Below are 25,787 nucleotides of genomic sequence, written 5' to 3'. Positions count from 1 at the left end.
CATGGTCCATCTGTTTGCATTTGGAAAGGAAGATGATGTCTGTCTGTATCTGTGCAAGTTTTTTCATGCAGTTGATAGATTTCCACTCCATACGGCTAAATGCAGTGCCTTGCATAATGACAGGTTTCAGAGTAACAGCCATGTTAGTCGTTTCAAGGGCAGACTAGCTCTAAGAAAAGACACGTCTTGCCATATCTGGTACAGAAGCCTGACCTGTTAGTAGGAGCCCTACAACCTACTGTGCACAAGAAGGACGTGACAAGAAGTGAGGTAGCAAAATTTCCCTCTGATACAAACTTCTTCAGGCTAGTCAAGTCCTGGATAAAAGAGAGGAGCGAGAGGGGACATGGTAAACGTATAGAATATTACACAAAACCCCTGAACAGAAAATGATGTAGGTTACAATGTGTCAGACACTTGCTAGTTAGGAAATGGCAGTTTGATCCTTCCCTTTACAGCCTTAATTCTCACCCCTAGTGCCTCCATCCAGGGCAGTGAAAGTATGAGGCAGGGGTCCTGTGGCCAAAATCAGTGTGTGATCATGTAATTGGAGATTGTATCATAATACACACACACAAGGGGGACTGGTTAATGGTCCAACCCCAGAAACACTGTGATCTTTGCAGTCAATGTGTGATGGGGCTGATATTGCATCAGGCTGAGCCAAAGGGTGTGTGAGGTGTGTATGTGTGTTAACATGTGTCTGCTGAGTTAGTCAGGCCTTGGCCAGTGTCAGACAGGAAGATGAACCATCCAGCTTGGGAAATCAACAAGCCAGCAGAGGAATGGGAGCAAAAGAAATGTTTCCTTTATCATTTGCTTCTATTCAGGGTCACTAGACTAGATGAAGGGTAACATGGGGCATGAGTTTGGTGGTGGGGAGAGAAGACTGGGTTTCTATTGGACTTAGTGTCCTAGGTGCCTTTGGAAAATAGGGCTTAGGCACTTTGGAGATTTTGAAAATTGCACCCGGAGCCAACACATTCATGCTCATTCTCTGCCTTTGGTTAAGGATGGTGACCCCTAACCCCAACAGACTGTCTTCAGGGACAAAAACTTGCTACATTAGGCAACTCTGGAGGGGAAATATCACATCTTCTCCCATGCCCCAGCTGCCCTCTAGCCTTCATATCATATTCAGAGGAGTCAAAAGAAAACAGTTTCCTCCTACCCCCTTTCAGATTTCCCCTTCCTGGCCCCAGACCTGCTCCCATGGAATTCAAGGGGAGATTGGCCAGTGACATCAACGGCAACAGAACGGGGTCTTTGTTAGCAGGCTTGCAATGTCACGACAGAAGGGAAAGTCTAACTTATAGTTATTAACACTTGTATAGGGACTAGCTATTCTGATCATAAAAAAGAGTCTGGTAACAGTGTAGCCACTGACAGAGAAATGCTCACACGCTGGGTACTGGGGGTATTGAGATTTTATTTATTTATATCATTAATGTTGCCACTCACACGTTCACGTGACACCGTACATCTCCTGACTGCCGGGAATGGCGTGGGCCCACCGCTGCCAGGCTCACCCCACCCCCTCTGGTGTGACCACACGCCTGCCGGTGTGATAGCCTGTGCAAGCTCACACCACCTGCGGGACACCATTGTTAAAAGATGGAGGGGGCATTCAACACTCAACAAAACCAGGTCTGTTTTTGACCCAGTGCTAGACAGGGGACAAACCTCTCAAAAAGACGATGGTCCGTTTTCATTCCGGACGAGTGACCTCTCAACCACACGGACTTCTGTTAATACACGTGTTCAGATGAGCCCTCAACGCTGATTTCAGGTCTGGGAAGAACTGCAGCACCTGTAGAAGAAGGTAACTAAAATTCAGATTCTATCAATGTCCAAATCCAGTTCGAACGTCTCGCTTCTTTCCCCTGGCTGTGGCCATGGGAGGGGACGTCAGCGTTCAGGGCAGAGCTCACAAGCCGGGCTGGCCTTAGGGGTGGACGAGGTCAGCCACCGCTCAGGGTGCCATGCCCCGGGAGGGGCCGGTATCTTCCACCTGACCTGCTTAGAGCCAGCTGGGCTCATGGAGGCAGCCGGGCAACATCCTGCATTTCACATCGTGAGGAGAGGGAGGTTGTGCAGACATGTCCTGACGTACAGCAACGAATCTGGACAATATTGTATCTCCTCCTCCTGTCCCTCCTTCGCCTTCGTGTGCAGTCCCACCTGCAATGACGGTGGAAATACTATTCCAAGCTCCTCCCACAGAATCAGCTTCTCCCACGGGAGTTACCAAACCGAGATGCTGCTCAAAGTAACTCAGGCAGATGTTCAAAATATCCTGCACCTCTGAGGTCCCCTGGGCGCCTTGATATGGGCAACCCCTCAGTGGGGCTTGGATACACCCCTGGACTCTGTTAGGCTCTGGGGGATCAGCTCCTTCTGGACTAGGGGGAAAATAACTATTTGCTGCAACTCCCAAATTTCAACCCTCTTGTGGCATGAAAATGAGGCATCGCCCAGAGACTGGTGCTGATCTGTGACCCTCTGTGACATTGCACCCCCTAATGCTTTATAGAAATGCGCTTGTGAGTGTAAATATGACATAACTGGAATATGTTTTATGCTAGAAATGCCATGTAACCTATCTTTGCACAGGTTATGTTCTACTGAATGAATTCATCCTATTCGTATGCGTGTATCATTTTTATAGCTGCAGTTATGAGCGTTGGCTCTATGCTTGTACTTAAAGTGTTTGCTGTAGGAAGCACTTAAGGTAAATTTGGTCAACATAGTGTGAAGGAGTTATTCAAGTAAATGGAAGTACTTGGTTCACAATGGACCTTGATAGACGCCAATCCACATCTGAGCTTTCGGCTTGGCCTGCAGACAACTGAGTCATGCATGGATATGTGACTTGCCCATGTGACTCCAAAACTCCATGTTGAGCTGTGATTCTACACAGGGGGAGAAAGGGGTTTCCACCCACAAGAGAGAAACTATATAAACCCCGGGGAACCCCCTCCATTTTGTCTTCAGCTGGCTCAAGAGATAGCCTCTCCACCCCCAAAGGATACCTGAAAGAAACTTGAAGAAAGGACAGTAACTACAGGGGTGTGAGTGATTGCTGGACCAAGACGGGAAGGAGGCTAGTCTGTCAAAGAAGCTGATTGGAACATCTCTGAGGGTGAGATTTACCTGCATTTAGTTTCCTACTGTATTAGGCGTAGTCTTGCGTGTTTTATTTTATTTTGCTTTGTAATTCACTTTGTTTTGTCTGTTATTACTTGGAACCACTTAAATCCTAGTTTTTATACTTAATAAACTCACTTTTTACTCTTTAATTAACCCAGAATATGTATTAATACCTGGGGGGGGGGGGAAACAGCTGTCCATATCTCCCTATCAGTGTTATAGAGGGCAAACAGGGTAAAGCTTATACAGGGTAAAATGGTTTTATTTGGGGTTTGGACCCCATTGGGAGTTGGGTATCTGAGTGCTGGAGACAGGAGCAGTTCTTAAGCTGTTTTCAGTTAAGCCTGCAGCTTGTGGGCGACGTGGTTGAGACCTGGGTCTGTGTTTGCAGCAGGCTGGCGTGTCTGCCTGAACAAGGCAGGGCACTGGAGTCCCAAGCTGGCAGGGAAAACGGGCTCAGAGCTAGTCTAGGCACATCAGTTGGCAGGTCCCAAGGGGTTTCTGTGACCCAGCCCGTCCCACCCTCCCTCTCTGCTCACATATGAGGATTGAGTGTTTGGTTTGGTTTTCAAACTGCAGTTATCTGGGGGTGGGGAGGATCAGGGTTTGTTCAGAGATTTGTTTCCCCGCTGATATCGGAGACCTAAACACAGCAGGGCCCAGACAGACAGATGTCACTGTGATAAGAGCCTAGGCATCACTTTGACGCAGTGCTCTCTGGGTCCAGCAAAGCTTTGTGACTGGGTTATCTCTGCATATTAAAAGTCTAGTCCACATGCAAAGATTGGGATGGCCCCTGCAGTCACTGAATAGGAGAGTCATAGACTGATTCCCCTCTATCCCTTTATTATTGCTGTTTATTATTGTAGCACCCACAAGCCCCAATCGTGGAGTAAGGGCCCCACTGTGCTAGGTGCTGGACAAACACAGAACAAAAGGATGGTCCCTGCCCCAAGGAGCTTCCAATCTAATTATAAGACAAAAGACAACACTTGGATACATGCAAGTTGTGGATAACAAGGAAACCATGAGATAATATTGGGCAGCATGATTGGCTGTGGACTCTGCTCCCCAGTAGCCTAACAGTTCTCACATTTTTTTTGTAGGTGTCAGGGCAAAGGAGAGTTTTAAGCTGGGGTTTAAAGGAGGCTAATTCATAAGTTTTGCAGATATTTATGAGCAGCTCTTTCCAATCAATACAGCAGCATGGGAGAAGGTGTTTTTTTGAAAATATAACAAGAGGGCGATGGAGGCTGGAGTCCTGGGACAATCAGAGGCAAGAGCCAAACTTTCAGTACCGCATGAGAGAGGATAGGCAGGGTGTGGACAGACTGTGAGGGGCCTTGACACTGAACACAAGTAGCTTCTGTTTGATGTGCTAGAGAAGGGGGAACCAGTGGATGGATGCAAAGAGAGGGGTCAAAACAACTGTCTGGGAGAACGATCTTCACAGCAGCATTCTGAATGGATATACGTGGGGCAAGATGGCCTCTGCCCAGGCCAGGAAAAAGGATGTTGGAGTGATGAAGATGCAGGAAGATGAAAGCCTGGCCAAGAGTTTTAGCTGGGTGGACTGATAGGAAAGGCCGTGCCCTAGATATGTGGCCTCAATCCAAAAATGTACTGAGGTGTCTAAACATCAGAGTTAGGTGCCCAGTCTCTGTTCTAGGCTGCACAGAAATCCACAGAACATCAGCTTGGCTTCTGCCTAACCCTGTACGTGCCTAAACTCACTCGGTGCCTAAGTTTTCAGGGTAAAAGCTCTAGATGCCTATGTTTCTGCTTCTGGCCCTGCACACTGCTACCTCCCTCTGTGCATCCAGATTCCCATTGCCCACCTAAACCCCAGGGTGATTCACAAATCAGAGGAGGATGGGCGCTTCTCCATCTACCTCATCTGCAGGGCCCCATTTAAAATCCAAGAGGAGATAGAATTGAACCTGAGTGTTAGGGGGCTTATTCCTTCACTCTCCCACTTCCCTGGTCCTTCTCGCATGAACAGAGAGCAACAATACCCGAAATCCAAAGGTGCAAACAATTCGATGTTTATTGGGGTGAACTTCCAGCAAGCTTAAATCCAAGTTCCTTTTTCCTTATTTTCGAATCCCAACTTACTTCCTGTTTGCCCCTAATTTATATAGTAATATTCTTAGCTATACCTTAACCAATCATTCTACTGAAATTTAACTAACCAATCCTAACATATTGTAACATGATTAGCGAACCAATTATATCCCACCACCTTAATTAGTTTACACCCAGCAAAATTCATTATACAGCCGACAGAAACAATCACAGAACCAGACAGAGACCATGCCAATAAACAACAGCAAAGTGGGAACTATAATGACAAAACAATACAGAAGTGAGGATTTCACAACTATATCTATAAAGACATAAGGGTTTCCCAGCTGCGTCTATTGATAAGTGAGTTCTTACCAGACAGAAAACTATCAACCTCAATTTCCTTTTACATCTTCTAGGCACTTCCCTTTCTCTGGAGGCGGTAGGCATTATCAGGACAGGACTGTATCCTAACAGCTCCATAGCACCTTCCTTTCAATGTGACTAGTTTGGGATGTGAGGAGGTGACCGGTCGCTTCCCAGCTTATGGCTGCCTCTGCTGCTTAGCCAGAGATCTCAGCCTAAGCACAGGGCCTCCGACTGTCACAGTGAGAAAAGGCCTTATACAGTCAGACAGTGATTTTGATTCTTTCTTTTATTCCTCTAACTAGCCAAGTGATAAGAATACACCTAAATTCTCAGAGTCTTGGCCCTTACGGACAGGCCTGAATATCTGTATCCTAACACTGAGTCTCCCACATTCCAAGAGATGCTCTGCCCACTGGGCTAAAAGTTAAAGGTGGGCACCAACACCTCCCCCAGCTGGACTTTGAATGTGACACGATCCACTAAACAGCCTCTCAGCACGTCTCTAGGGCTGGGCCCTCACACAAGTTAGGTGCTGAGAGAGTCACTGGGGGGCTTAGGCAGGAGATAGGGGCGCACTCAAAGGCAGAAACTCGGGCATTCAGGGAATTTTTCACTCTGAAAACTTAGGAGCCTCTAGGGTATAGCAGGAGTTTTGTGCATCGCAGTGGTCCCGAAACTGGGACTGTCAGCTAACTCCTTTGTGCATCTGGGCCTCTGTGCCTGACTGTCTGTGACACTTCTCAGGGTTACCCCGAGGCGTCTGGGGATGAATCACCATCACCTAGTCACAGCGCGAGGGAGCCCTGTCTGCGTCCACTCCCCAGCCACTTTGCTCCAGGCTCTGTGAGCCCTGCTCTTTTCCAACGCAGGCTAGCAATCTACACCCGCCCCCCCTTCTTTGTTACACTCGAGTGCCCAGTCCCCCATCTTCTGGATACCCACAATGTCCACCAGCTGCTGCCTCTGTGCAAGCAGGGCACCCCAGATCACTGGTTTCCCCTCATTCCAACACTCTCCTTAACAGTAGGCAATGGGACATGGCTGTAGTAAAACCCAACTGAAATCTATTTAATAGAGCTGGAGACAGAGATTCAAATCAAAGCCAGTATAAGGAGTTGAAAACCCAAGGTTACAGGTAAAGGAGAAACACGAAACACAATTTATAGCCTGTACTTACTAACAAGTCACTTTCCTGGCCAATAAGGTGTTTCTCACCCAGAGAATAGTCCTTGCATCACTTGTCCAGTTCAAAGAGCTGAGAACCACTTTTCATGAGTTAGCCCCCCCCCAGCAAAGTCACTCTGTAAGGGATCCCTGCTTGGGCCGTTCTTCTCTCTGATACAGTCACAGTTTATTGTCTCTTAGCCCAGGGCCCCTTTCTTCTGTGAACTCTCCTTTATCTTTGAGAGTGCTCAAGGCTGCATCTTCCCCAGACACCAAACACAACCTGGCTCTGTGATAAATGGGGGGTGGGGGAGCTCCCTTTTATGGGCACTCAGCCAGCCAGTTAGCTATAAAGTCCCTCTTGGTGGCTGCTTGCTTTACCTGTAAAGGGTTAAAAAGTCCCCCAGGTTAAGAAAAGTGAGTGGGCACCTGACCAAAAGAGCAAATGGGAAGGCTAGAACTTTTTAAAATGGGAAAAAAGTTTTCCCTTTTTCTCTCTGCTGTTCTCCCTGGGCTGAAGAGACAGGGGCATCTGGAATGCTGTGTAAAGTTTGGACCAGGTATGAAAATTCACTGTCCATACCTAGAAGAATTCACTGGGACAGGGGATGTTTAGATAGATGCGATTAGGTTTATTTCTTTTATTTTCTGTAAGGCTTGTGGACTCCTCTGTGCTAACCCTAGATGCTTTTGTTTGCTTGTAACCTTTAAGCTGAATCCCCCAGAAAGCTAGTTTGGGTGCTTAATTTTTGGAATTGTTTCTTTTAAAATCTAGCAAAAGCCTAAGTTCTGGATGTATTTTCTTTCTTTTTGTTTTTAGTTAAATTTATCTTTTTAAAGAACCTGATTGGTTTTATGTCTGAAAAGGTCTGTACATATGTTTTTCAATTAGCTGGTGGCAACCGCTGGGTTTCCTTTTTGTTGTTTCTTTCTTGGCTTCCCCAAGGGAGGGGTAAAAAAGCCGCGGGGTCTCAGGGAAAACTTCCCAAGTGAGTTTTTCCAGGATTTGCAAGAGGCAGCTTTTCACTTGGGTGGTGGCAGCGTTTACCAAGCCAAGGTCAGAGAGAAGCTGTAACCCTGGGAGTTTAATACCAGCCTGGAGTGGCCCGTATGAATTGTTAGAATCCTGGCGGGCCCCCACCTTCCGCACTCGCAGTGCCAGAGTGGGGAATCAGCTCTGACATGGTGGCAGAGCGGTGGGATCATTTTGAACCCAGAAACACAGGTCTCAGGATTTTAAAAGGACACATTTTTCCTTTTGGCAGCCTGCAAAGCCAGGGAGTCCAACAAACGCTTTATTTTTTTTTCTTTTCTATCTTCATGGCAATGAAATAGTTAGGCTAGAGTAGGGCAGCCTGTGCATGAGGGTGAGGTCGGGCACCGAAATCCCAAAGCGGCACGCCACGGACAAGACAGACCCAGATCAAGCCCAGACATCCAGCTCCATGACGGAAATGCAGGGAGCGGATGGGGGAATGGGCACATCCCAGGAGGGAAGAGTCAGCCCTCCCCTGACCAAGATCCAGCTGCCAAGATGGAGGGATGCCCTCAACCCAGGCCGAGTTCCAACTGAGGCAGAAAGGAATTTCTTCCTAGAGGCAACATGCTTGGAGGAGAGAAGAGAGAAGAAGAGCTTGGAAACGAAGCGCTTGGATTTGGAAGCAGAGGAGAGGAGAGGCGGAAGCGGAGGAGAGGAGAGAGGTAAAGTGCTTAGAAGTGGAGCTGAAACGCTTAGAGCTGGAAAAGACTAAGCTGGATCAATCAGGTAGCCCCAACACTCCTTCTCCAGGTACCGCTCCCCGTTCCAAAAAATTCCCCACCTACAAGGTAGGCGATGATACAGAGGCCTTCTTAGAAAATTTTGAAAGGGCCTGCCTTGGGTACGGCATCACTACAGACCAGTACAAGGTAGAGCTGAGGCCGCAGCCCAGTGGACCCTTCTGGCACCACCAAAAATTATACAAGCCTGCCGCCCCTGTCCAGCCCAACCTTCTGCGGGTGCCCCTCAGCCCCCACCCGTGCAGGGTTTGAAGCTTGATTGCTTAAACTCCAGGACGCTGCGGGATTTCAGCTCCCCTTTGTCCAGCGGGAACCTTCACCCCACTCCCAACCAGATTCTTCTCCATGGGATGACTGTCGGGGGGCTGGGCCCCTCCTTGTCTTTTCTCTCTCTAGGACAGGCCAGGGTGCCTAGACCTGGAGCATCTGAGCACCCAGGACCTTCGGTGGAGCTGCCCTTCCCCTTCCCCTTCTGTGGTCCCATCTGTCATTGACTCCAGCCTGTTTTCTATCCATCGTCAGCACCATCCCAAGCCAGCTGCACCCGCCTCAAAAAGACAGTGTCCCCTGGTGGGTGTAAATCACTGAGCTCTCTCCTCTCTGAGCACTGACTGCCCCTCCGTCTCCTTGCCCCTCAGTCTGGGCAGACGGGACCTTTCCCTCCAGGGCTGGAGGATTCCCCCTTCTCATCCGCTACTGTCCCAAGCCACCCCTTGGGTGGGAATCTTAAATGTACCAAGGTGACTTAGGAGCAGAAACCCCCACAGACCTTCCGTGCAATGGGCACCTGCCCCGCACTGAGCAGGACTGAAACTCCTGCAGGGAGACTGCTGGGCCACATCCCCTCTGGGCCTGAGCAAAGCAGCAGGGTGAAAAGAGAACTTGGAGATGCTGGGGATCGAACCCAGGGCCTCATACACGCGAAGCATGTGCTCTACCACTGAGCTACATCCCCAGACGGGGGCTGTTTGGGATGGGTTACACTCAAAGCCCTCCTGTTTCCAGAGCCTCCAGGGGCCTAACGGCAGCATGGGGGACACATTCCCTGCTCTGAGGGCCAAACCCTCTGTCCTGGAGGTTGCTGGTTCTCAGGGGTCACTTTGCAGCAGGGCCAGTTTCTCTATGTGGGGGAGAGAGAGGGCCTGCCCTGGACTCAGGGTGCAGAGATACACTCGGCCCCTCTCCCCTGCATTGACTGGCTGGAGCTGCCAGCCCCTGCTGAAAGGTAACGGCGCTGGGGGGCGCTGTGAGTCGCTCAACACCTCACCCCGGTGGAAGAACCGGTGCGGGGGGGCTCCAGGCTTTTCTCGGATCTGCTATTTCCACCTGCCTGTAAAGTCCAGCTTTCCCCAGCACATTCACTGCAGTGCACTCGGGTCACTGTTTCCATGGCTGACAGCAAAGAATTGCTCCCAGTTTCCCTTCTATCTGCAGCACGATTAGCCTGTGTCGGTGGTTAATGAGGTGGATCTAGTTGTCTGTGGTTATTCATTCCCCACCTGGACAATTCACACAGTCCCTTTCCTGCTCAAATCCCCAGCACCTCCGTGATCCCGGTAGCAGGGGTTGGGTTTTCCCTGAAGCCCTGAGATCCTCAGGGTCCTTTTTTCCCTCCACCTGGAGTGAACTCAGCTTTTGCCCCATCCCAGACACTCCATGAAATAACAACAAGCAGCGCAAAGAAAGCAGGGAGGGAACATCTCCCGGCCAGGGCTAGAGGTGCCCAGGGCCCCCTGCTTCTCCATTGTTTCCATCGCAGAAGAGGAAGGTTCCTTGGAATTTGACACTCTGCTTTCCACAAGGGACAGAGAAAGATCTTGATGTTCCTGCGTCTGCGCAAAGAAAATTGTCCTTCTGTGTGAAAGAGAGGCAGGAAATGGCCCCACGCTGGGACAATATCCTCAGGATTAAGAGCAAAGGACTCAGGCTGAGAACTGATTTAACTCCACTCATCTCATTTAACTCCTCTCATTAAGAAGTTGTCTTCCAGGGAGAGATTGCAAACTTGTGACATTAATCCAGACCCTGGGGGTTTGGGCTGCTTTAACTCTTGGAAAAAACATGAACTTGATTCCAAGAAGGGGGGGAGAAGAAGCCTGAAGTTGCCTTTGGTCCAAGGCTGGTGTCTCCTGGACAGTGGGAAACATCCTTCACTGCTGGCAGGGGATAGGTGGCAACTGGTGACGTCCCAGGGCTGGGATGAAAGGGGAATGTTGCGTGGACTTTATCATACACGCCCCATCCTCCTTCTCAGAGCCCACAGGAAAGCATCTAGAGATGGGAGAGCCATTCCTCAACTGCATTCTCAGGAGAAGCCGGTAGCTATCCTTGAACAGACACTCAGGAGAGTAACCACGGCGGTTCTGCAGAGACATCTGGTTGCTAGTGAGTCCGGCTCGGAGAGGGAGCACTGGGGGATCTGCAGTTTTTGCAGGGGGGAGGAGGGCCAGACCAGTGGGGCTGTCTCAGGAGTCACAGTTGGCTTTGCCAGTGGGGAGGCTGTAGGTCACACGTTGCGGGTAAGCTGGGACATTAGGGACTCCAGGATGTGAGGCTGGTTAAAATAGAACTGCACAAAAAACCTTCCCCTTTGCTCCCTACTTTGGCCTGTCCCCGTTTCATGAAAATCTCCATCGCTACCCCGGCTCTCAGAAACCCCCTCTCTCTCTTGGGTATTTTCACGGTTTCTTCCTTTTTTCATCGTCTCTTTCAAATATTTTTGCCATCAAAATGATCAAGTACATTTAAAATGAGAAAAACAATCAAGAAACACATCTGCATCTCCTGCACCAGGCATGGCGTCATGTCTGACTTTTTCTCCTGAAAAGTCCAGGCAGACAGCGTCACCCCACTGCACACCAGGCCCAGGGCTTGCACCCAGCAGTTCTCGGGGCTGCGGGGCAGAACTGAGCTTCACTGGCAGCAGCGAGGGGGGACGGGTGAGACTGAGCTGTCTGGGGATTATTTTAATCTATTTTTCGGAGGATGAAATCCATGCAGCTTCCACTTCTCCGTCTCTCCCCAGGAAATAACGTGTCTGTGCAAGGCACCCAAACCTTTTCACAAGAAGAAGCGAAATGAAACGGCCACACGATGGCATCAGAACCTAAGACATGAGAAGCCATGTTCTTGTTCAATGTGCATTGAAGCTAAAAAGGGAGGTGTTTTCTCTTTGACTCCTAGGCCCCCCACCACTCTAATCCACTCGACACCCCTTTCCTCCCACAGCCAGGAATAGAACCCAGGAGTCATGACTATTAGCCCCCCTAATCTAGCCCCCTAGACCCTTCTCCCTGGGACAAAGGAGAAGCTCTGCGACCCTGTACTGTCCCTTTGCCTCCCTACTTGTGCGGCACTTGAAACCCAATGGGGTTTCCTTGGGCAGTTTTGAATCTTGCTCCCAGGCAGGGGGTGATTTTAGGTGCAGGTTCCAAACAGCGCAATGAACCAGCCAGAAGGGGCAGGAGGTATCGGTGTAGGAGCTATTGAAATAATCTTAGCAACGTACGTCAGGGGAACCGTTATTAATGAAGTGTCAGTAAAAGGTCAGAATGGGATCATGTCAGTGTCACAGTAGAGGGCTCTGTGATGGTTTTCAATTTGTCATCCCACCCTAGCCACCACCTAGCACATGTTTGAACCTCTTCTTCTCTTACCGTTGCTCGTTATCAGAGAAGGGGAGAGAGAGTGAGCCATAGAGACAGAGACCTAGTGACTGAAGGAAACATTTCTTTGCTCGGCTCTGTCAGTTATTTGGGTACAAACTCACCCACCACCCATTGTCTCTGCTGGGCTCAATGGGCAGGAAGAGCTCAGCTGTCAATGGGACTTGGGGAGCTCGGGACATTACTGTGAGTTGCTTGAATAGTTAGGTGAAAATCTCCTAAACATGGAAACAAGCTCAAGGCTGCTGGAATTCATCTTGCATCTGTTGAAGCTACAAGGCAGAGTACTAAGTACAACATTTAAACTTATGTTTGACCTCAGAGAATTAAACAAATGTGTCTGTGAAAAGAGGGGAGTCGAATTCAATCCCTTGTCCCCATTAATGTGCAAACCAGGAAGGAACCTGTTGCTTTGCATTCCTGACATTTTTCAGAGTACACAAGTACTCCTTTTCTCATTCCTGACGTTGTATCGCCATCAGGTGGCCATTCTGTCTCAGTCCCTTGAATTAAAAAATTGTTTTTTTTTCATAGAAACCATATTTTCCTCTTAGAGACAGAGGAGCAGATTAATCTACAAAGGGAAAGTGATTCCAAGGCAGTTCTGGAGGAGACGGGAACATTTTCAGCATCACTAAATTATTTTGTTGTGTCTCACAGGGAGAGAGAAAATAAACCTATTAATTTGAGCTACCAACACACTTCACAGCATGAAATACACAATTTTATGCTCAGTGAGTTGTGTTCGTTTAAGTAATATGAAAAATACGCTTTGGGAGTGCGTGAAAACCTCATGGCATTGAACAACCCACTTGATATAGTTAATGTACGACATGATATTTAAAGAAGTTAAGAACGATGCGCTTATAAATTAACGTGTTGTGCCATTTACACACGCACGAGACACAGCAGAAACGGAATTATGTGAGCTACTAAAATTTCCACTTTCTCACAGCATTTTAGTTCTCAAGGTTGTTTTAATTTGGCTATGTTTTTGGAGCTAGAAATGGGGAAAGAGTACACCGAAGTCAGTGGAATTACTGCAGTGAGGGATTAGTGTCATTATTTGTCTCTAACAACAGTCTTTGTTAACACAGAGTTAACTTTGACTGTGAATATCTCTTACCCTTCCAGAAACTGAGTTCAGTAAAACTCAAACTCTGGAAGAACAGGGAATACAGAGCGACGGTACATTCCCAGATAACCTTAACTCTGCCCTCTAGAAGAGAATCCCTGATCGCATATGAGAACAAAGAAAGGTTTGGGGACAAATTACAGCTACTTCCCAAGAGTTTGTTTCTTCTGTAATTAATTAATCCCGGCCCCATCAGTTGATCCTGGCCTGGCGTCTGGCCGTGGAATTTACTGTTTCCTATTTTTATCCCAGCATATTTAAAGACGAAACTGCTTTACAAAAGTTCCTTTATGTTAGGTGATACAAACAGGCCACTTCCCCACCTATTTCAAGGAGATGGAATTTTCCCGACCCACAGGGAACTTAACATAACACGCTCAAGATCACACATTCCTTAGGAGAAAATGAAGGGAGAAAAAAACAAAAACAAACCCACCAAACCATTCCTGTTTCTACCCAAATGATCAATGAGACCAGAAAGTGACGCTGTGCAATTAACGATCTGGTACTACACTAACTCTGCGGTTACTTAGATGCAGCCACAACCGGCTCTGTGGTTGGTAACCTTACAGAGACGCTGCGGGTGATCATGAACTTGAAGCACGTTCCCTTTCAACAGCTGCCATTGACTGCCATCTGACAGTCACAAGGAACAACAATCTGTGTTAAAGGAAGGTGGCCATTTATTCAAGCCCCAATTTATATTGTGTGCACAAAGAGAGGATCGAATGTGTAACAGGTAGTTTGGTAAATCTTGGTTATTTTATTTTTGGAGCAGACTCCTGTCCACCTCCAGTAGAGTTCTCAGTCCCAATGGCAACTTACTTACCGAATGTAACACAGACTAGTCCATTCCTCCCAAGGGGATGGGGTTCTTGTTCTTCTACGCATTGTAGACCATGGAGACCAAGGACCTGCAAATATGCCTTCATGTGTCTTTGTTTCATTGACGAAAACATAAACTAGACACTCAGAGGATTGGAACTGATTTCAGATGAGGGACCTGTTTGCTAGGTTTCTATGCATTTGCACAGGAAAACACTGAGTGCTTCCATTCATCCCTATTCAGTGGAGCTCCCGAACATAATGGAAATGGATATGTGCTTATTTTTGTTAAGGGAACAGGCTTGTAAGGGGGCACTTGGATTTGAACCGAGGATCACTTAAGCTGCAGTCAAACACTCGACCACTGAGCTACACCCCCATGGCATTGTCATAGGCAAGTCAGTGATCTTAAGGATTTTGCTCAGAGAGCTCCTTTTCCATTCCCAGACCATGGGTAGTTTTAAAAATGGGGTTTGATTAAACTTTATCTATACATGTAGACCCCACAGCTTGCCCACCCACCGACACAGCTTCTCCCACTGACATAGCTTCCATCTCTCGGGGAGGTGGATTAACTACACGGACGGGACAGCTCTCGCCCATCCCCTTAGAGCATCTTCATTAATTATGAATAAGTAGGAAATAACCGACTGAATGGACAGCAACCAATTTATCAAATATTGCTGAGCCTGCATTCAATATGGGTAACTGGTTGTCACAGAGTGTGGGGGAGTCAGGGCCCTGCACCCCTCTTCCTGGGATTCACCGAGACTCTCAGCCAGCCAGTAAAGCAGAAGGTTTATTGGACAACAGGAACACAGTCCAAAACAGAGCTTGTGGGTACAACCAGAACCCCTCAGTCAAGTCCTTCTGGGGGTCAGGGAGCTTAGACCCCAGCCCTGGGGTTCCCTGCATTCGACCACCCAGCCCAAAACTGAAAACAAACCCCCTCCCCCAGTCTCACTCCTCCATCCCCCAGCTCCTCCTCCAGCCTTTGTCCAGTTTCCCGGGCAAAGGTGTCACCTGGGTCCAACCCCTCCCAGCTCAGGTTACAGGCTCAGGTCTCCTCACTCAGGTGCAGTCATCCCCTGCTCTCCCATCCCCCGTGCAGACAGTCCCAGCAGAACTAGACGACATTCCCCAGTCAATCCACCCCACTCCCTGCTGCGTCACACTGGTCATATTGGGCTGCATTAGTAGAAGCATTGAAAGCAGATCAGCGGTAACCAATTTATCAAATATTGCTGAGCCTGCATTCAGTATCGGTAACTGGTCATATTGGGCTGCATTAGGAGGAGCATTGCCAGCAGATTGGGGGAAGTGATTATTCCCCTCTATTCGGCACTGATGAGGCCACATCTGGAGCATTGCTCCTAGTTTTCAGGGCCCCCTCCCACTACAGAAGCAAATTGGAGAGAGTCCAGGGGAGGGCAACAAAAATGATGAGGGGACTGGAACACATGATTTACGAGGAGAGGCTGAGGGAACTGGGATTATTTAGTCTGCAGAAGAGAAGAATGAGGAGGGATTTGATAGCTGCTTTCAACTACCTGAAAGGGGGTTCCAAAGAGGATGGATCTAGACTGTTCTCAGGGTACCAGATGACAGAACGAGGAGTGATGGTCTCACGTTGCAGTGGGGGAGGTCTAGGTTGGATATTAGGAAACACTATTTCCCTAGGAGGGTGGTGAAGACTGGAATGGGTTCCCTGGGGAGGTGGTGGAATCTCCTTCCTTAGAGGTGTATAAGGCCCGGCTTGACAAAGCCCTGGCTGGGATGATTTAGTTGGGGTTGGTCCTGCTTTGAGCAGGGGTTTGGACTAGATGACCTCCTGAGGTCTCGTCCAACCCTGATCAAGGCTTAGAATAACATTTCCCAACAAACGGTCCGTTGAGCTAAGTGCAAATCCCTCTCGTAATCCCCCTCTGTCCAGCAGCCCCAGGGCACGTTCCAAGCGTTGGATTCGAGCTGCTGAGTCAGCTTCCTGCAGTGAGTTTCAGCCTTCCCAGAGGTAACTTGTGAGGGCTCGCCGTTTTCGGATGTTCTTGTTTAATTCCCATCCATCCAATTCAAATGAGTTTGAAATTACTCATAGCAACATTCTTTCACCTACTTTGGTAAACTGAGAACAGTTAAAAGAAAAGGAGGACTTGTGGCACCTTAGAGACTAACCAATTTATTTGAGCATGAGCTTTCGTGAGCTACAGCTCACTTCATCGGATGCATACTCTGAAACCTGAGAACAGTTAGGAAATCTTGTACTGAGAGACCAGTGAGTGGGGAACAGAGCGATAGTCATTTGTAAACCAGTTGCATTAAGAACCACAGGTCTCTAGATGGGGGTAGGCCACCGTGGGGATGGGGGTGTCAGAGGCAATTTGGAGGGAGGTGGCGGAGTAGAGGGTGGAAGAGGTTGAATTAGGGTACATTTTCCCTTGGCCCCGAAAGGGGCAGCATGACATGCCCAATTAAAAGGGGGTGTCACGCCTGAAGAATTTACAGTATCCACCAAAATAACAGGAACAACAAGACAAACACAGAACACAATGTTTTGTTGCGACAGGGGACCCACGGCGTTCTGGGTTTTCTTCCACTGGCGCCAGCTTGACCAGAAAGTGTCTGAAAAACAAAATAAACATTCCCCATCCCCTGGGTGGGGACAGATGATTGCTTAAAAATGCCCCTTTCTTTTCACATTTTTTTGCCTGACTGCAGGAAAACCGAAGAATTACCTTTATATTTTGTTTGTTTGTTTTGTACAAAGGATACTTGCTGCATACCTAGGCAGAGGAGGCCTGTCTATGTAAACATGGTCTGTTCCTGAAGTCTTTCCCCCAGCTCATCACTAGATGTGAGGGGGGAGGTCATTCAGACCCTCCTTACACTTCGTATTAAAAACGCACCCAGAGCAAAACTCCACCACTTCCCAGACAAGCCTAGCACACACCATCCACCCAGGTATTAGCCTTCAACAGATCACGACTTTTACAATGATAGCTCACCAGGCCGACTCTGTACAAACCACACCTTAATTCTATGAGAGTGGTGACTATGGGGCTTCCAGGGTGCTGCTTTGAGCACAGCCTGCCACCCCTGGGCTGACATTGCAATGGAGACGTCCCCGTAGAGTCCCTCTCTCCCGGGATAAAGATGGCAGCAGGGCTGGCCTGGGTCAGCTGACGTGGGCTTCTGGAGCTCAAGCTGTGGGGCTCAAAACTGGGGTGCAGATATCACATTAATCCAGGACAGCGGCTTGGGCTGTAAAGTAGCAGGGTACATGTCTCGGCTCAGGCTCAGGACCCTGCTCTAGGAGCCCAGAAGGTTGCGAGGGAGTTTAGCAAGTGGAAATGGTAAAACCGCAGTGAAGTATTCCCCTGGACCCAATGACATTTCTCCATTTTTCTGTCTGCTTTGGGGCAGGGACAAAAAACACATCCTGCTGCATTCATTATTTCAAAGGGAGGTTTAGGATTTTTCATTCTCAGACATGGTGCACAAAGCAGGACTCAACCCTCGGCGTAAACTGAGTGAGCCGCCCACAGATTCTGGCAGCCCCAATGAGCCACTTGGTGTGAGAGCTCGGACCTGCCCCTGTCCCAGAGGGAGGGGGTCATCTGCGAGGGGACTGCACCACTGACCTATCAGCTCTTAACACCCAAACTTTCAGTCACTCTATCATCAGTGCCTGTGCGTGTAATTTAAACAGCAAAACCAGCATCACTGGGCTAGACCAAAGGTCCACCTATCTCTGTATCTTGTCTTCTGACAGCAGCCAATACCAGGTGCCCCAAAAGCCACTCAACAAGGCACCACTGGGAATTGAACCCAGGATCTCCTGTTTACAAGACAGGTGCTTTAGCCAGCTAAGCCATGGTGCCCGTCTCTGGCTAACGTATGGTGTCTGCCCACACCTGACTCCCTGTCCACCCCCACCACGGCTGGACAAGCGTTGCTTGTGTTTGGATTCTGTAAAACAATGGAGCAGGTGAACTTTTGCTCCCAAGTTTTGTGTGTGATTCTTTAGACAGGTCTACGCTACAAAATTAAGTCAGTGTAGGTACAATACTTAGGAGTTGTGACGAAGTGGGACTGTTCTTAATGTTTCCTCTGAATAGTGTGGGGGTGCCTCAGTTTCCCCTAGGCAGTTCTTAAGTCTCTAGGGGGTGGGGTAAGGGTGTATGATCGTTACAGAGCCCTAGAGGGCAGGTGTGTGCAGGGGTCTGGACACAGAGAATGGCCAACACCCTGTTTCCTGGCCACGGATGGCCTGGGCCCTTCCCCCCTGCAAGGTGAGAGCTAAAGGGTTGGAGAACAAAGGAATCGGGTGACCTCCTGGCCCCGGAAAGGAACAAAGCCCAGGGGAGGAGGGGCTGGAGGGAGTTTCAGTTTGGGGATGGTTGGAGACATGGAGTGAACGGCAGACGGGGTTGTCTGGCTCACTGCCCCCCCTAAAATGGACCCAGCTGAGGGGTCCTGTTCTCTGCACCTACAAGCTCTGTTTTAGACCATGTTCCTGTCGTCTAATAAACCTTCTGTGTTACTGGCTGGCTGAGAGTCCCGTCTGACTGCGGAGTTGGGGGGCAGGACCCTCTGCCCCCCCCAGGACCCGCCTGGGTGTACTCGCTGTGGGAAGCGCACGGAGAGGCAGAGGAGGCTGGATGCTCCGAGGTCAGACCCAGGAAGGTGGAGCCGGGGGAGCTGTGTGTCCTGCAGACAGGCTGCTCCCCGAGAGGAGACTGCCCCAGAGTCCTGCCTGGCTTTGCGGGGAGCAGGTCCAGAGCATCGCCCGGGGACGCCGGGTCAGGAGTGTAAAAATTTACCCCTCCCTCCCCCTCCCGAGCAATGCAGTGATATCAACCTAACCCAGGGGCAGGAGGGCTTCTCCCATCAACACGGCTTGGGGTGCTGCTTGGCTAGTGAAGACCCAGAGAAGAGGTGGCCCGTGACTCTTGCCTTTGGGGAGGCTGGGCATGAGCAGTGGAAGCTCCCTAGAAGTGGGGGGCCATTGGTGCCGGGACCGTGGGGCTGCCCCCCCGCACAGCACCCCGCATGGCTCACTCTCCTCCCTCTGAGGCCCCACCTCTGCTCTGCCCTCACTCCCATTTGGCCACTTCCCACCCCCGCTCTGCCTCTTTCGCTGAGGCCGGCTGGTCCACCTTTCCCTCGCTCTTCTCCTCCCCTGAGGCCTCCTCGCCTGCCGCTCATTCCTCTCCGCCCCCTACCCCAAGGTCTGCCCACTGTTCACACTTCTCTGTCCCCCCCCGCGACCTGCCCTGCCCACCGCCCGCACCTCCCTGACCCTCCCCTGAGACCCGCCCTACCCACCGCCCACACCTCCCTGACCGTCCACTGAGACCTGCCCTACCCACCGCCCGCACCTCCCTGACCCTCCCCTGAGACCCGCCCTGCCCACCGCCCACACCTCCCTGACCCTCCCCGAGACCTGCCCTACCCACCGCCCACACCTCCCTGGTCCTCCCCTGAGACCCGCCCTGCCCACCTCCCGCACCTCCCTGACCCTCCCCTGAGACCCGCCCTGCCCACCGCCCGCACCTCCCTGACCCTCCCCTGAGACCCGCCCTACCCACCGCCCACACCTCCCTGACCGTCCACTGAGACCTGCCCTACCCACCGCCCGCACCTCCCTGACCCTCCCCTGAGACCCGCCCTGCCCACCGCCCACACCTCCCTGACCCTCCCCGAGACCTGCCCTACCCACCGCCCACACCTCCCTGGTCCTCCCCTGAGACCCGCCCTGCCCACCTCCCGCACCTCCCTGACCCTCCCCTGAGACCCGCCCTGCCCACCGCCCGCACCTCCCTGACCCTCCCCTGAGACCCGCCCTGCCCACCGCCCACACCTCCCTGACCCTCCTCTGAGACCCGCCCTGCCCACCGCCCGCACCTCCCTGGCCCTCCCCGAGACCTGCCCTACCCACCTCCCGCACCTCCCTGGTCCTCCCCTGAGACCCGCCCTGCCCACCGCCCGCACCTCCCTGGCCCTCCCCTGAGACCTGCCATACCCACCGCCCGCACCTCCCTGACCCTCCCCTGAGACCCGCCCTGCCCACCGCCCGCACCTCCCTGACCCTCCCCTGAGACCCGCCCTGCCCACCGCCCACACCTCCCTGACCCTCCCCTGAGACCCGCCCTGCCCACCACCCGCACCTCCCTGACCCTCCCCTGAGACCCGCCCTGCCCACCGCCCGCACCTCCCTGGCCCTCCCCTGAGACCTGCCATACCCACCGCCCGCACCTCCCTGACCCTCCCCTGAGACCCGCCCTGCCCACCGCCCGCACCTCCCTGACCCTCCCCTGAGACCCACCCTGCCCACCACCCACACCTCCCTGACCCTCCCCTGAGACCCGCCCTGCCCACCTCCCTCACCTCCCTGACCCTCCCCGAGACCTGCCCTGCCCACCGCCCACACCTCCCTGACCCTCCCCTGAGACCCGCCCTGCCCACCGCCCGCACCTCCCTGACCCTCCCCGAGACCTGCCCTGCCCACCGCCCACACCTCCCTGACCCTCCTCTGAGACCCGCCCTGCCCACCGCCCGCACCTCCCTGACCTTCCCCTGAGACCTGCCCTACCCACCGCCCGCACCTCCCTGACCCTCCCCTGAGACCCGCCCTGCCCACCTCCCGCACCTCCCTGGTCCTCCCCTGAGACCCGCCCTGCCCACCGCCCGCACCTCCCTGGTCCTCCCCTGAGACCCGCCCTGCCCACCGCCCACACCTCCCTGACCCTCCCCTGAGACCCGCCCTGCCCACCACCCGCACCTCCCTGACCCTCCCCTGAGACCCGCCCTACCCACCGCCCGCACCTCCCTGACCCTCCCCGAGACCTGCCCTACCCACCGCCCACACCTCCCTGGCCCTCCCCGAGACCTGCCCTGCCCACCGCCCGCACCTCCCTGACCCTCCCCTGAGACCCGCCCTGCCCACCGCCCGCACCTCCCTGACCCTCCCCTGAGACCCGCCCTGCCCACCGCCCGCACCTCCCTGACCCTCCCCTGAGACCCGCCCTACCCACCGCCCGCACCTCCCTGACCGTCCACTGAGACCCGCCCTGCCCACCGCCCGCACCTCCCTGATCCTCCCCTGAGACCCGCCCTCCCCACCGCCCGCACCTCCCTGGCCCTCCCCTGAGACCCGCCCTGCCCACCGCCCGCACCTCCCTGACCCTCCTCTGAGACCTGCCCTGCCCACCGCCCGCACCTCCCTGACCCTCCTCTGAGACCCGCCCTGCCCACCGCCCGCACCTCCCTGACCCTCCCCTGAGACCCGCCCTACCCACCGCCCGCACCTCCCTGACCGTCCACTGAGACCCGCCCTGCCCACCGCCCCGCACCTCCCTGACCCTCCCCTGAGACCTGCCCTGCCCACCGCCCGCACCTCCCTGGTCCTCCCCTGAGACCCGCCCTGCCCACCGCCCGCACCTCCCTGGCCCTCCCCTGAGACCCGCCCTGCCCACCGCCCGCACCTCCCTGACCCTCCTCTGAGACCCGCCCTGCCCACGGCCCGCACCTCCCTGACCCTCCCCTGAGACCTGCCCTACCCACCGCCCACACCTCCCTGGCCCTCCCCTGAGACCCGCCCTACCCACCGCCCGCACCTCCCTGACCGTCCACTGAGACCCGCCCTGCCCACCGCCCCGCACCTCCCTGACCCTCCCCTGAGACCTGCCCTGCCCACCGCCCGCACCTCCCTGGCCCTCCCCTGAGACCCGCCCTGCCCACCGCCCGCACCTCCCTGGTCCTCCCCTGAGACCCGCCCTGCCCACCGCCCGCACCTCCCTGACCCTCCCCTGAGACCCACCCTGCCCACCGCCCGCACCTCCCTGGCCCTCCCCTGAGACCTGCCCTGCCCACTTCCCGCACCTCCCTGACCCTCCCCGAGACCCGCCCTGCCCACCTCCCACACCTCTCTGCCCCCTCCCCTGAGACCCACCCTGCCCACCACCCGCACCGCCCTGGTCCTCCCCTGAGACCCGTCCTGCACACCGCCCGCACCTCCCTGACCCTCCCCTGAGACCCGCCCTGCCCACCGCCCGCACCTCCCTGGTCCTCCCCTGAGACCCGCCCTGCCCACCGCCCGCACCTCCCTGGCCCTCCCCTGAGACCCGCCCTGCCCACCGCCCGCACCTCCCTGGTCCTCCTCTGAGACCTGCCCTGCCCACCTCCCTCACCTCCCTGGTCCTCCCCTGAGACCCGCCCTCCCCACCGCCCGCACCTCCCTGACCCTCCCCTGAGACCCGCCCTCCCCACCGCCCGCACCTCCCTGACCCTCCCCTGAGACCCGCCCTCCCCACCGCCCGCACCTCCCTGGTCCTCCCCTGAGACCCGCCCTGCCCACCGCCCGCACCTCCCTGGCCCTCCCCTGAGACCTGCCCTACCCACCGCCCGCACCTCCCTGACTGTCCCCTGAGACCCGCCCTGCCCACCGCCCGCACCTCCCTGGCTCTCCCCTGAGACCCGCCCTGCCCACCGCCCGCACCTCCCTGACCCTCCCCTGAGACCCGCCCTGCCCACCGCCCGCACCTCCCTGACCCTCCCCTGAGACCCGCCCTGCCCACCACCCGCACCTCCCTGACCCTCCCCTGAGACCAGCCCTGCCCACCACCCGCACCTCCCTGACCCTCCACTGAGACCCGCCCTGCCCACCGCCCGCACCTCCCTGGCCCTCCCCTGAGACCCGCCCTGCCCACCGCCCGCACCTCCCTGACCTTCCCCTGAGACCCGCCCTGCCCACCTCCCGCACCTCCCTGGTCCTCCCCTGAGACCCGCCCTGCCCACCGCCCGCACCTCCCTGGTCCTCCCCTGAGACCCGCCCTGCCCACCTCCCGCACCTCCCTGACCCTCCCCTGAGACCCGCCCTGCCCACTGCCCACACCTCCCTGGCCCTCCCCTGAGACCCGCCCTGCCCACCTCCCGCACCTCCCTGACCCTCCCCTGAGACCCGCCCTGCCCACCGCCCACACCTCCCTGGCCCTCCCCTGAGACCTGCCATACCCACCGCCCGCACCTCCCTGACCCTCCCCTGAGACCCGCCCTGCCCACCGCCCGCACCTCCCTGGCTCTCCCCTGAGACCTGCCCTACCCACCGCCCGCACCTCCCTGACCGTCCCCTGAGACCTGCCCTGCCCACCGCCCACACCTCCCTGACCCTCCCCTGAGACCCGCCCTGCCCACCGCCCGCACCTCCCTGACCCTCCCCTGAGACCCGCCCTGCCCACCGCCCGCACCTCCCTGACCCTCCCCTGAAACCCGCCCTGCCCACCGCCCGCACCTCCCTGACCCTCCCCTGAGACCCGCCCTGCCCACCGCCCACACCTCCCTGACCCTCCCCTGAGACCCGCCCTGCCCACCGCCCGCACCTCCCTGACCCTCCCCTGAGACCTGCCCTGCCGTCCTCTTTCTTCATGCTGCTGTTGTTATTCCATGACACATCAAGGATGGAATGAAAAGCTGAGTTTCCTCCAGGGTGAGGAAAGAAAGGAGCCACCAACTCCCTGGCAAAGCTCTGTGCCCCAGAGAAAACCTGCCCCCTGCTATTGCCATCACTGATGGACCGGGGATATGACAGGGAAAGGGACTGTCTGAATTATCGAGGCAGGAAATGGACAACAATCTACAGCAACGTCATTAACCACAAACACACTCTCCTCATGCTCCAGCCAGAAGGGAAACGGGCAGGAATTCTCGCTGTTCAGCCCTGGGCACACTTACACAACCGCACAGCAGTGAGTGTGTTGTGGACGCTGGTCTGAGGAAGCAATTGGAAACGCAAAAAGAAAAGGAGGACTCGTGGCACCTTAGAGACTAACCAATTTATTTGAGCATGAGCTTTCGTGAGCTACAGCTCACTTCATCGGATGCAAACTGTGGAAAATACAGAAGATGTTTTTATACACACAGACCATGAAAAAATGGGTGTTTATCACTTCAGAAGGTTTTCTCTCCCCCCACCCCAAACGATCACTCAGTGAGAACAGCTCTAGAGAGTCGTGAGAAACCTGCATCAGCCAGGAAGCGGTGGCCAGGTGGTTATGGTGATGGGCTAGAAATCCCTTGGGGGTCTCCCTGCCCAGGTTCAAACCCTGTCAACGGCAGAGGAACTTGTGGCTCTTCTGTTTCAGTGCCCGAGCGCCCTTCGGGCCAACGGAGCTCGGTCTTGCCTCGCTCTCAGGCTACGTCTCCGCTACTGAGTTACGTGGCTCGAGTTGCAGTCTGTTAATTAAATCCTCCCTGTGCCAGCGGAGCGCATCCAGGCTAGCAGCTCTTGCCTCGCCCCAGAGAGCCGTGCACTGTGGGTCGCCTTCGCACTGGGCGACTGGCCGCGGGGAGCTTTGGGAAGGGCTGGCGGTGGCTCGTGGGCCGGTGCCGCATGGCGCGAGGCAGGTTGCTCTCGCCCACTGTCCCACGGGCATCCGACTCGATTGCCAGCTGCTTTCCAGCCGCAGGGTGAGCAGAGACCGGGTGTGTCTTCGGGGAGTGTGTCGGCACGCTGCCTCTACGTGCGGACGGCCGCTGGAAGCCGGCAGTCCTGGGGCAGGGGGAGGCGGACACCCCACTACGGAGGCAGGGGGAGGGGGACAACCCCGACCTCGGCCCCTGCTTCCCTCGCTGGCTCAGCCCAGCCCAGCCGTCTCTGTCACAGACACACACTCACACACACCTGCTGCCGCCTGCCTGGCTCTGTGTGGGGGCACGGGAACGTGGGGGTAGAGGGCCACGGCCCCACCACGGTTTACCAGCCGTAAGGACGAACGACGGGGGGGGACAAGGTGCAGCCTTGGGGGGAAAAGGTGTTTTGTGGATGTGGCCTCAGGGGCACGGCCTGGGGCGGGGACTCGGGGGGAAGGAGCGGTGTAAGGTTGGGGCCTGAGGGAGAAGGGGTGGCATGAGTGCAGGTCCTTGGGGAAAGGGGCATTATGGGGGTGCCGCAGTTTGGATGCGGGTGGCCCCCCCGGCCCCTGTGAGGAAGCTTCCGTCGGCCCTGCTCCGTGGTCGCAGTGCGGGAGGGGGCAGCGTCCCACGGCAGCGATTTGCTCCTGGCTGCCGGAGCAGAGCCGCCGGCTCAGCCGTCAGAGCTTCCCGGAGCGACGAAACGGGAGGGGGGCCCAGCCTCTGCAGCAGGAAGGCAGGGCAGGCGGGTTCAGGGCGGGCATTGTGGGATACCGGCGGAGGTCAGTAATGGTGATCTAATGACCGGCAGCGTCTACACTGACCCGTTGTTGCTTTAAGTGCACTGCAAAAAGCTCTAGGCCTCTCGTCGAGGTGGTTTTATTCTGTCGCCAAAACAGGGCCGTTCTCTCACCAGACGTGGCATCGCAGTGTATGCACCAGCCAAAAGCTGCCGACCGAGGGAGCGTCGTGTGCTTTTCACACGCCTGAGCAACAGAATGATGCTGAAAGAACTTTGTCATGCGGACCTGGCCAAGGATTCACACACCCCCAGCTTGCAAGGAAAACTTCACCTGCTCCCCTGCTTTGCGGAAGTCAAACACAAGCAAAGCTTGTCAGGCTCAGGTGGGTCTGGCAGGGAGTCAGGGACGGGCAGGCACCATGGCTTAGCTGGCTAAAGCACCTGTTTCGTAAACAGGAGATCCTGGGTTCGACTCCCTGTGGTGCCT

General features: G+C 54.4%; 3 non-coding genes across 3 annotated transcripts; 1 reads left to right on the top strand and 2 right to left on the bottom strand.

Annotated features, from left to right (window-relative positions):
• Positions 1–9,409: 9,409 nt before the first annotated feature.
• TRNAA-CGC (transfer RNA alanine (anticodon CGC)) lies at positions 9,410–9,481 on the bottom strand. The gene has a single exon. It is a non-coding gene; the product is annotated as a tRNA-Ala (tRNA).
• An 8,474-nt stretch (positions 9,482–17,955) lies between these two features.
• Positions 17,956–18,029, bottom strand: TRNAT-UGU (transfer RNA threonine (anticodon UGU)). The gene has a single exon. It is a non-coding gene; the product is annotated as a tRNA-Thr (tRNA).
• A 7,684-nt stretch (positions 18,030–25,713) lies between these two features.
• On the top strand, positions 25,714–25,787 carry TRNAT-CGU (transfer RNA threonine (anticodon CGU)). Its single transcript has one exon. It is a non-coding gene; the product is annotated as a tRNA-Thr (tRNA).

Source organism: Eretmochelys imbricata, chromosome 28, assembly GCF_965152235.1.
Source record: "Eretmochelys imbricata isolate rEreImb1 chromosome 28, rEreImb1.hap1, whole genome shotgun sequence".
Lineage (NCBI taxonomy): Eukaryota > Metazoa > Chordata > Testudines > Cheloniidae > Eretmochelys > Eretmochelys imbricata.
Note: the sequence above shows the minus strand (reverse complement) of the source record. Positions and strands in the feature narration are given on the sequence as shown.